Source organism: Diceros bicornis, chromosome 26 (assembly GCF_020826845.1).
Source record: "Diceros bicornis minor isolate mBicDic1 chromosome 26, mDicBic1.mat.cur, whole genome shotgun sequence".
In the NCBI taxonomy this organism is placed as follows: Eukaryota; Metazoa; Chordata; class Mammalia; order Perissodactyla; family Rhinocerotidae; genus Diceros; species Diceros bicornis.
In genome coordinates, this window is record NC_080765.1 from 25,061,526 (window position 1) to 25,073,865 (window position 12,340).

The 12,340-nt window shown below is 46.8% G+C and overlaps 1 pseudogene; it reads right to left on the bottom strand.

The window, feature by feature from the left end:
• Positions 1–2,043: 2,043 nt before the first annotated feature.
• Positions 2,044–12,340, bottom strand: part of LOC131421987 (acyl-coenzyme A synthetase ACSM2A, mitochondrial-like) — a 74,264-nt pseudogene continuing 63,967 nt past the window's right edge.

Below are 12,340 nucleotides of genomic sequence, written 5' to 3' on the forward strand. Positions count from 1 at the left end.
GACAGGGCTGTACCCAGGCTGAGAAAAAGGTCAGAGGTGACTTGGGTCTGGGAGAGGATGTTGGGAGAGGGGGAGGCTGACGCCTGGAGCCTCCAGAGGGAGAAGTGGCCAGAGAGAAGCTTTGCCCAGGGCCCAGCTGTGCTTGGGGTCTGCCCTGCTCTAAAGATGAGGCCAAACCTGGCAGCCATGGTCACACCCCTTGCTCCTCGACGTGGGACCAATGGTCAGTCATTGCTGTGCTGATGATAATATTGTCATATGATAGTCCTGCTGATGTGTTATTGTGGTTGTTATTGTGGGAGAGGGTGAAGCCCACTCTGACACATGGCAGGGTCCTGGGGAGGCTCGCCTCTCTCTCTCTCTTCTCCTGGGGATCTGCTAAGCTCCATGCAACACCTCCACTCTAAGTGCGCCCTGTCAGTGTCCCTGTCCCTACCCTGGGCCCTTGTCCCCAGAGCAACCCTACCCTGGTCATTCTCTGGCATCTCAGCACCCACGTATAGCCTTCCAGGAGGCCCTGGCATGGGGCAGATGTCAAGCACTCGGGTTGGAACCAGGAAAACACCTCCTTCGTTGACAGCTTAGGTGGGGCAGGTCATGCCAGGGTCTATTCATCCTGTCTGCCTGTGCTGGCCTCCACTGAGTGCCAGAGCTCTCTGTTTGCACTGTGGGCTGGGGTAGGGAAGTGAGGGTCTGGGAGTGTGTGTGTGTGCACGTGTGTTTGGTTGTGTAATTTTGCATTATGGACCTGCGAGTCTGAGTTTCTCTGTGTGAGTATTGATCGTGGACGTGAGTTTTCCACTGTGTGGCACTCTCTGTGTGTCTCTGTGTGCATTTGTGTGTCTGTGTCTGATATCTGTGAATGATTGTATGCTGGTTGTGCAAATCTGTCTCGGGGCATGTGTGTCCCTGCTGGAGCATGTGTGTGTGTCTGTGTTTTATATCTCTGTGTGTGTTGGTTGTGTGTGTGAATTTGCTGCCCCTTTGGGTGTTCCTGATTGTATCTCTGTGTGTATGTGTATGTCCACTGTGTGTAGGGTCTGCCCTGTGGGGCTGTCTCATGTGGCCCTGAGTGTGTGTGTCTGTGTTCTCAGGGGTCGTTGCCTGTGTCTGCAGTGTGGGTCTGTGTGTGAGCCTGTCCATGAGCCCTATGCCTGAGTCCCCAGGTGAGGATGGGGGTGATTATGTGCCTGTGTGTCTCTGTGCTTGTGGTGTCTTATTTCTCTGTGAATGTGTGTGTCTGTGAACCCCAGAAATGGGCAGCCGCAGAGGGGATCTCTTCAAGGGTGACCCAGCGGTGGGTGAGAAGGAGAAAATATGTGTTTCTCCCACCCCCAGGCTCGGCCCCTCTGCCCCTGCTCCTCCCAGCCTCTGGTTTTCCCCACAGTGGTCCCATTCAGGCCCCAAGGACGGATGGAGTAAAGGATCAGTTCACAGGACCCGAGACCAGGGGGTCAGGGGGGCTCTGGATAGCAGGAAGGGGTAATAGAGTGTGGGGGAGGGGTGTGTGGCGAGGACACTGGGCGCCTGGGAAAGGGCTGGGGGAGTCCTGGGCCCTGGGGAGAGATGAGCGGGTGGGCTCATGTGGGGGAAAGCTGAGGGGTGAAAGCCTCTGGGTATGAATGAGGGACCGGGTACCTCTGGAGAGGTCTGGAAGAGTCCTACGGGACTCCTGGGTTCCCAGAGAGTAGGTCCCTCACTCACTCATGCGGGACCTAGGCTGGGACCTAGGACAGGCTGGTGCCTGGGGCTGCTCGGAGCATCTCTCTTGGGCCTCTGAGTCCTGGCCATCTACCGGGTCCACAGGGCCACGAAGGAAGCTGGGGCCAGCAGGGAGAATCAGGCCCTGGGCTCTCTCCAGTGGGGATTGGGGAGAATTACGGAGGAACCACATTTAGCACAGGTTCATCCACAGAATTAATGCACGACACAGGGGCACCGTTGATGTTCTATTCGTACTTTATTACCTCCAGCCCCAATCTGTGTGCTCATCTGGGCAATCCAGAAGGAGGAGGAGACTCGGAGGAAGAAGAGTGACTGATATTAATCTGAAAGAAACAAAAATGCTGAAATATTGGCACTCCTGATATCCTTCCAAATCAACTCTCTCAACACCCCCATCCTCACCCTCGCCATATGGGGAAACTGAGGTGGCCAGGGATTTACCCAAAGTCACACAGTGGTTTCTGAGTTTATTGACGATCACATCTGACCAAACTCCTTTTTCCGAAGTTCACTCCTTTTAATCTTGCCAGTGATGGTTTTGGGCAGCTCTGGGACAAATTCCACCTGGTTGAGGCGAAAGCAAATCCATCCTGACTTAGTCCCACCGTCACTTCCTACCAGTCCCCCCTCTCCTCCTTTGCCCCTGCACAGTCCCCCAGACAGGCTGGCACCATGTGGTGGCCTTAATGGGGCCCACCAAGGATGCCAGGTTCTCCTCCTGACCCCCTGAAGTTGGATGCAGCCTTGGGACAGGCTTTGACCAGTGAAATGTGAGTGGCAGTGAAGCGTGCCACCTCTAACAGAAGAGCTGGGAACTAGTGAGCCTGGCTGCCAGCTCTGTCCATCTCTTACGGCACCTGGCAGATACCTGTATGGTGGCTGCTCCATTATCCTGGTCCCGAGATGAGGGGGTGTGGAGCAGAGGCCCCAGGAGAGCCTGGACATGGTGAACATGTAACATGAGCAAGGAAGATACCTTCCTTGTTATAAGCCGCTAAGACTTTGGGGGGTCTTTGTTACCCACAGTAACATCTAGCCCATCCTGCCTGCTGCGTGCCCTCTGTTCTCCTCTCTGTGAGGCCACAGAGACTGATGTTAGAAGCAGGAACTCTGTTGTCAGATACACACGGGTTTGAGTTCCTGCTCTGCTTTTTATTAACTCTAATCTCAGGCAATTTACTGGGAGTCTCTGAGCCTCAGCTCCTCTATGAAGCAGAGTGATGAGACCATCTCAGGCTGTGGGGACGATGAAATGAAATAGCAATGCGTGTGCAGCACTGAGTCCAGGGCCCGACCCACATGGCGCATGTTCACTAGACGTGAGCTCTGCAGCTTTCTATCTGGATGGACCGTCAGCACTCAGACGACGGAGCAAAGCACTATCACAAAAGAAGGAAATGCGCACTTTCGGCACATGTATCCGCTCAAACTCTGCTTTTAAACTAATAGGATAATATCACGTACATTCTTTCATTGCCTGCTTTTTCTCTTAATAATATATTGTGATCTTTTTACATTAAAAATAAAAGATCTGCAATATCATTTTAAAATACAGGATAATATTAAATTTCATGAACAACTTAATCATTTCTCTATTGTTGGACATTTTTGTAGTTTGCACACAGCACTTAAAACAAATGAAGTAGAATAAAAATATCGGAATATATGGCATGTTATAAGGATAAATATCATTTTGTTAATTTTTGTTTGTTACGCATGTATATATGTATTGAGTTGCAATATAGAATGTATTTCCAAGCATGAATTATTTTTAAAAACAGTTTGGAAGCTGCTGATTTGGATTTCCTTCTCAAATTTTGAAAGATATTAAATACCCTTCTTGGATATCTTTGGGCACTTGTCTGATTTTTTTTCTTTAGGTTAACGTGCCAGCAATGGATTCCTTTTGGGTTTCTGCCACAGGTTCCGTCTCAGTTGGCTCCACCCTACCCCTACCCCAATTCTTTCTTCTGAAGAGAAAAATGCTAGTTCTACTGGCTGTTTAAGCTTCAGCCCAGCCACCCGACGAGACTCGGGGCCGCGGAGCGCCAGGACGGCTCGGGGGGAACCAGCCTCATCCACTCGCCTCACTCACCTTCCTCGGGTACTTGTACGGGGCCGTCACTGACTTCACGTGCTGCAGCTCCTTGGTGAGCTGGTCCCTGTCCCAGGACAGAAACTGTGGGGCCAGGACAATAAACGCCTTCACCACCTGCCGTGCAGAACCAGAGCGGAGGCTCAGGGTGAGCGCCAGTGAATTGTCTAGTTTACAAAGTGAATATTTATTTAATGAGCGAAAACACCAAGCTGACACTTGAGCCTTTGGAAAAGGACACACCAGGTTCTAGTCCCAATACTCCAGTCTCCACTCTATGATTGGAAAGTTACTCAACCTCTCTCACCCTCAATTTCCTTCCCTGCAAAACGGGGACAGTACAGGTTCATTCCTCACTGGGTTTAGGTAAAGATTTCACGAGATAATACATGTAAAACATGAAGCTAGTTTAACTTTATTATTATTCTTATCATCAGCGTTATCTTCATCATTTTTACTATTGTTGTATGTATACTTCTGTGCCTGGAACCTTTGGGCATTTAATAATTGTTGGTAATTTATAATTCTTATGTTATTATTTATGTCTCCACTTAATTGCACAGGGCCTTGCACATAGTAGGTGCTCAGAAAACACCTGTTGAATCAATGAATGCATGCTCTGGAGCCAGATTGCTTAGATTCCCGTTCTGGCTCCACCACTGTGTCATCTGGGCAACTTAATAACTTCTTTAGGCCCCTGTTTCCTTATCTATAAAAGGGTATAATGAGAGTCCTGAACTCATTAGGTTACTGGGGGGAAAAATGAGCAGGCACATAATAAGAGCTCATTAAATGTTAGATGTCAGCAGCAGCATTTTCAGCCACAGATGAGGCCACAGTGTCCCCTGGTGACCCCATCGTGTAAGTGCACACACACACCAACTGCGCCCTCTCTCCACCCTAGGTCCTGGGTAGACATGGCCTCGAAGTTTCCCCTGCACCTGCCTCCCCAGTGCCCACACACAGACACGATGACCTCCGTGTCCTCTTCCTCACCTCCCCTCGAATCGGGTCCGGGCTGCTCACCACAGCTGACTCAGCCACTGCTGGATGCTCGGCCAGGGCATTTTCCACCTCTGCCGGCCCGATGTGATACCTGCAGGATCAAAGGTTCCTTCTCTGGTTCTGAGCAGATACCAGGGCTGGGGCGACCAAGCCCTCAGATCTCATGTTCTGGAGGATCGCATTTTCCCTTGGCACTTGACAGAGGGAAACTGTCACAGGGGGTCAGAGGCCTGTGACAGGCTGTGTAGTGGGACCACTGCAGGAAGACCTGGACGCTCCATGCTAAGAAATACAAGGCACAGGTGCTCTCTTCTCACTCACTGCCTCTGGTAGGAGGAGAGAGAGAGCTCTGTCCTCCCAGAGCTCTGCGGCCTGGCTTCAGGAGCTTCCTCCAGCATGGAACCTTTTGGAAGCCCCAAACTTGATCTTAAACATTCATGAAAATTCTCCATCCTATTCCCCACTACGTCAGCATTTGTTTTAGAAATTACAAAATAAAACAAACTCAATTTCCCTGAAATAACCAAGAGAACTTGTTACTTGTGTCATTTTTTCCCCCTAAATCACGTAAGGGTTAGGGACAACGGGTTGGGAGCCTCACCACCTTGGTTTGAATCTGGGCTGCAACCTGTACTGTCTTTGAAACTTTAGGAAACTTACTTCACTGGTCAGTGACTCAGTTTTCTCATGAGTAAAATGGGCATAATGATAACATCTACTGGGTTATACAAAGCATCAAGGAGAGTGCTTTCACCTAGTAAGCACTCCATAAAGGTTAGCTATTATTATTATTATTATTTTCTGTGACATGTTGTGCCCCATCAGAGGAGCACAGAGAATAATTTCCTCCCATCAATAGGGATCAAAGCAAGGTCTCCCTTCCTCTTTAAATTGCACGGTGTCTTATTATGATTGTTCTTCCAGACCTTCCTGAACTTCATTTTGACTATTTCTTCTGGATGCAGGGGTTGGGGGAGGTTCACAGACACCCCCGGGCCAGGGCCCCATAGACATGGCTCTGTTCAGAATTAGGCTGAGGGTCCCATGACCAATGCATGGAGGAACGTCTGGGCCAGCTAGATCCCACCAGGCGTGTGAGGGTGACACCTCCCGGCTCAGGGTCAGCCACACCTACACAGAGGCATTGATGACATCATCGCCCCTCCCCAGGAACCAGATGTGGCCCTCTGCATCCATGGTTGCTCTGTCCCCAGTGCTGTAAAAGTCCCCACACTCCGCTTCGGCTGTCCTCACCGGGTCATCCTGTAAAGAGAACAGCACCCCTCTGTGGAGAAGGCAGCGAGTCTAGAGATGAAGAGCCACAACCTGGGGCTCAGATCTGGGTCCGAATCCTCCTTGTCACTCCACCTGGCACCTGGGCAAGTTTTGTCATCTCTCCAAGTCTATTTTCTTTACATGCAAACACTCAATGCACTCTACTGCTGATTCAGTGGGCAATATTACACCAATTTTAAGGATAATTTTTTAAAATAACACCTCGCTTTTGTGTGGCTCTCCAGTAGAATACGATTTCCTACACCATGAACTCCGTGTATTTGATTCACTGTGAGAAGCTCAGCGTTCACACAGTAACTGGACAGATGGGAGGTGTCAATAAATATTTGCTGAACGAATTTTCTTCCCAAAACACTACCTCATTTGATCCTCACAGAAAGCCTGTGAGGTTGGTATTACTTTAATTAAACTTATTTTAAGATAATGATAGATTCACATGCACACTGTAAGAAATAATACAAAGAGATCCCATGTACCCTTTACCCAGTTTCTCCCAACGGTAACATCTTCCAACACTATATAGTTCAACATCACAACCAGGATACCGACATTGATGCAATCCACCAATCTTACCCAGATTTCCACAGTTTTTCACTTGTACTCATTTGTGTGTGTGTGTGTGTGTGTGTGTGTGTGTAAGTGTATTTAGCACAATGCAATTTTATCACATGTGTATATCAACCACCAGTCAAGAGACAGAACAGTCCCGTCATCACCAGGAGCTCTCATGTTGCTTTTATACCCACGTCCACCTCCCTCCTCCTCCTTCTCTCCCTCCCTCTCCATCCCTAACCCCTTGGCAATGCCTAATCTATTCTCCATTTTCATAATTTTGTCATTTTAAGAATGTTACATAAGTGGAATCATATAGAATGTAACATTTGGGAATGGCTCTTTTTATTTTTTCATTCAGTGTAATTCTCTGAAGATTCATCCAGGTTGGTGTGTTCATCAATAGTTCAATCCTATTTATTGCGGAACAGTATTTCATGTTATGAATGAATCACAGTTTGTTTACCCATTCACCCATTGAAGGGCATCTGGGTTGTTTCCAGTTTTGTTTTGTTTTGTTTTGTTTTGTTTTGCTGAGGAAGATTCTCCCTGAGCTAACATCTGTGCCCATCTTCCTCTGTTTTGTATGTGTGTCACCACCACAGCATGGCTGATGAGTGGTGTAGGTCTGCACCTGGGATCCAAACCCGCAAATCCGAAGTGGAGCATGCCTAACTTAACCACTATGCCACGGGACCGGCCCCATCCAGTTTTTAGCTATTAGGAATAATGCCACTATGAATATTCATGCACAGGTTTTGTGTGAGGCTGGCATTTTTCATAGCCCATGTTACAGAAGAGGAAACTGATGCTCAGAGAGGCACAATCACTTGCTCAAAGCCACTCAGCTGGTTGGTGGAAGGGTTGGTATTTGAATTTAATTCTTGCTCTACAGCCCATGCACTTGACCACCAAGCAATGTGTTGGGATCTTCCCTGTTGTGGGACATGACATGATTTTAAGAGGTTCCAGAAAAAAACATTGGAACCTTGCCTCACCTTTCCCCAGCATGGCAGATTTGGTCTTGAGTAGACAGCAGCCCGGTTCCCAGTACCCCTGCTCCAACCAGAGGGAGCAGAGCAGATCTTATTTGCAAATTATTGTGTAATCTGTTCTAACCTCTCTGGGGACACCTGAAGGGCTGATGCAAGGCCCTCATTTCACACGACTCAGAATGCAGACGGGAAGAGCAGCAGGCACTGCTCGTAAAAGCCACACGGTGGACTACAACTAAAGACGCCTGAGATGAGAGACTATGGGGGAGATATACAGTAGACCCTCAAGGTCTGGGGGAGAAGCTAGGGTAGACTTTCCAGGAAATTGAGATATCCAAGACAGCTATGAACATGCGGGATTTAGAAAGCCATCACACACCCAGGCAATGCATGCTCAGAACGTCCTGAGAGGACCTGAAGCTTCCACCTCAGGCTGATCCCTAGGCTCAGAGCAAGGCTGGCCAAGTTGTGGGGAGTTCCTCACACAGAGCCAGTCTGCACAGGGGTCGTTCTCTGTTGTCGTTGCTGTTGCTGTTTGTGTTTGCTTGTTTGAGCTCCTGGCACTCAAGGAAATCTCTGACAAAACATTAGCTGAGGGGATTGCTGTGAATATGGTGGCATAGGAGGACTCTGAATTCACCTCGTCCCACGGACACAACAAATTTACAACTACCTGTGGAACAATCACCTCTGAGAGAGATCTGGAAACTGGATAAAAAGAACCCCAACAACAAGGGACAACACTGACAGAAGTGGAAGAGGCAGAAATACCCTTCTGCTGCAGAAAAAAACCCATTCTAGCTGCAGTGCCTCACAGCCAGGAACAATCATAAGGTACAAAGCTTTTCCTGGAGGAACAGGGGGTTTGTGCAGGAGAGCTACGCCACAATAAGCAGTCTTTGAATTCAGCACAACGGAGATGCCTGTCATAATACCTGGCTTTGTGGCTATTAAAACCAATGGGGAATACCCCCAGAAAAGCTATCAAACATAAGAGAAAGAAAAGCTTTCCCTTAAAAGGCCCACACACAAATTCATCCGTTCCAGAAACCAACAAAAAATCATCAGAAAGAAAGGTGCATAGTCCTTTGGTAACAGAGACTCACTTGAAAAGCTGTCTCAGAGAGGCAGAAGGCAGCTAGGCCCACCTCCCCAGGGACTGAGTCACTGGGGGCAGCCATCGCTGAGACCTAGTACAGGCATGCTGACACAGATGCTGGCAGATGCCATTGGAGTTCTTCCCCCGGCCTGTTAGCCCAAGGGTTTGCCCCACCCACTAGAGCTCTGATTTAATCCAGCTCAGCCAGAGCAGGCAGTCTGCCCTAGGGACTGGCCCCACCCACCAGCAAGCCCAGAGAACTTGTGGGCCTGCATAGGTGGGGTGTGTGGGACCTCTGCAGTGGGGTGAGTGGGTCCGCCTTTGTGGGGTAGTGCATGCAGGAGGGGTGGGCCTGTGTTGGCGGAGTGTGTGGGACTTCTTCAGCGGAGCAAGTGGGTCTGCTTCAGTGGGACAGGTGTGCACATGGGACAAGACTGCATTGGCCAGGTGTGTGGGTCGGTGGGTGGTGGGGCTTGTAAGCTGCAGCAGACTTGTGCCACTGGCCTCTTTACACAACCACACAGGAAATCTGTCCCACCTTCCAATGCCTGAAACGATTGTATGCTGCCATGCCTGGGGCCAGCCCCACTCAGCTGCACCCCCAAGAAAGCTGACAACAGGCTCACATTCTGGAGGCCTAGAGCAATTGTGAGCCCCTGAGCCTAGCAACCAGCCACATTGGGGGCCTGACTCACTTAACAGCAAATCAGCAGCAGGTGTGTGCTATTAGACCTTGCAGCCAGCTGTGCTGGGGTTCCTCGTGCCCAATAAAGTGACTAAAGTGACTGTAGTAGCTGCACACAGCTGAGCCTTACAACCAGCTGGCCTGGGGGTCAGCCTAGCCTACCCATGCACCTGCAGCAAGAGCAATCCTGCCACAACAGAAGGGAACATGTAGCCCATACAGGTGACACTCCTGGAACATTTGAAACTGGTGAGGAGAGGGAAGCACATTGCTGGGCCCCATGAGGCACCTGTTACACAAGGCCATATATCCAAAATTGGGAGATGTAGCTGATCTACCTAATACATAGATATAGGCACAAAGAAGTAAGCAAAATGAGGAGACAAACGAATATGTTCCAAATAAGGGAACAGGACAGATCCTCAAAAAAAGAACTAAACAAAACAGAGATAAACAGTCTACCTGATAAAGAGTACAAACTAATAGTCATAAAGAGGCTCACTGATTTTGGAAGAATAGGTGAACACAGTGAGAACTTCAACAGAGAATTGGAAAATATAAAAAAGAACCAATCAAAACTGAAGAATACAATAATAGAAATGAAAAATTCACTAGAGGGAGTCAACAGCAGAGCAGACGACACAGAAGAATGGATCAGCGAGCTGGAGGAAAGAATAAATGAAATCACCCAAGCTGAACAGAAAAAAAGAATTAAAAAGAATGAGGACAGTCTAAGGGATCTCTGGGACAACATCAAGTGTACTAACATCCATATTATAGGTGTCCCAGAAGGAGAAGAGAGAGACAAAAGGGCAGAGAACCTATTTGAAGAAACAGTAGCTGAAAACTTTCCTAACCAAAGGAAGGAAACAGATATCCAAGTACAGGAAGTAAAGAGAGCACCACACAAGATGAACCCAAAGAGGCTCACACCAAGACACATTTTAATTAAAATATCAAGAATTAAAGATAAAGAGAGAATCCTAAAAGCTGCAAGAGAAAGGCAACAAGTTACATACAAAGGAAACCCCATAAGGCTATCAGCTGACTTCTAAGCAGAAACCTTACGGGCTATAAGGGAGTGGCACCATATATTCAAGGTGCTGAAAAGAAAAAACCTAAAGCCAAGAATACTCTACCCAGCAAGGTTATCATTCAAAATGGAAGGAAAGATAAAGAGTTTTCCAGACAAGCAAAAACTAAAGAAGGTTATCATCAATAAACCAGCCTTACAAGAAATGTTAAAAGGACTTATTTAAGTGGAAAAGAAAAGACCACAAACAGCAATAAGAAAATTATCAAAGAAAAACAATCACTGGTAAAGGCAAATACACAGCAAATGTAGCAGATCATATAAAACTAATAGGAAGGTCGAAAGATGAAAGTACTAAAATTATCTATTTCCAATGATAAGAGGTTACACACACACATACACACACACACACACACACAAAAGGTGAAATATGATATCAGAAACATAAAATGTGGGAGGAGGGAGTAAAAGCATAGGGCTTTTAGTAAGAGGCCAATATAAGAGATCATCAACTTAATATAGATTGCTATTTACATAGGTTATTATACACGAACCTCACGATGATCACAAACCAGAAACCTATAATAAATACAAAAAAAATTAAGAGAAAGAAACCCAAATATATTACTAAAGAAAGCCATGAAATCACAAGGAAAGAGAGCAAGAGAAGAAGAAAGGAACAGAGAAGAACTACTAAAACACCCAGAAAAAAAGTAACAAAGTGGAAATAAGTATATACTTATCAACAGCTACTGCAAATGCCAATGGAGTAAATGCTCCAATCAAAAGACATAGGGTGGCTGATTGGATAAAAAAACAAGGCCCATATATATGCTGCATAAAAGAGATTCACTTCAGACCTAAAGACACTCACAAACTGAAAGTGAAGGGATGGAAAGAGATACTCCATGCAACTGGCAATGAAGAGAAAGCTGGGGTAGCGATACTTACATCAGACAAAATAGACTTTAAAATAAAAACTGTAACAAGAGACAAAGAAGGGCACTACATAATAATAAAGGGAACAATCCAACAATAGGATATAAGACCTGTAAATATCCATGCAACCAACACAGGAGCCCCTAAATATATAAAGTAATTATTAACAGACATAAAAGGAGAAATAGACAGTAACACATAATAGTAGGGGACTTTAACACTCCACTTATATCAATGGATAGATAATCCATACAGAAGATTAATAAAGAATCAGTGGCCTTAAATGACACATTAGACCAGATGGACTTAGTAGATATATACAGAATATTCCATCCAAAAACCGCAGGATACACATTCTTTTCAAATGCACATGGAACATTCTCCAGGATAGATCACATACTAGGCCACAAAACCAGTCTCAATAAATTTAAGAAGACTGAAATAATACCAAGCATCTTTTCTTACCACAATTGTATGAAGCTAAAAATCAACTACAAGAAGAAACCTGGAAAAGTCACAAATATGTGGACATTAAACAAAATGCTACTGAACAACAATTGAATGAATGAAGAAATCAAAGGAGAAATCAAAAAATTTAACTCCATAACCATGGTGATGAGGGGTGGGAAGAGAACGTGAGGGAGAGTGAGAGTGAAAGAAACACATCTGTGCATCTGCCCTGGCATGAGCCTGAGATGACAGATAGAACCTGCAGTTCCTGCAGTCAGCCTGGATTCCCGGGCTCTTCTCCTAGACTGGGAGTCTCTTGGGGCATCTATGAGGGTAAATCCCAGCCTCCTACGGTGTTCAGTCAAAGAACTGCAAATCATCCCAGTGCTGGAGGAAACAATAGCTCCACTGGTCTTGCTGAGAAGGCAAGACCATACTGACTGGTCAATTTAAGGAATTTTCAAAA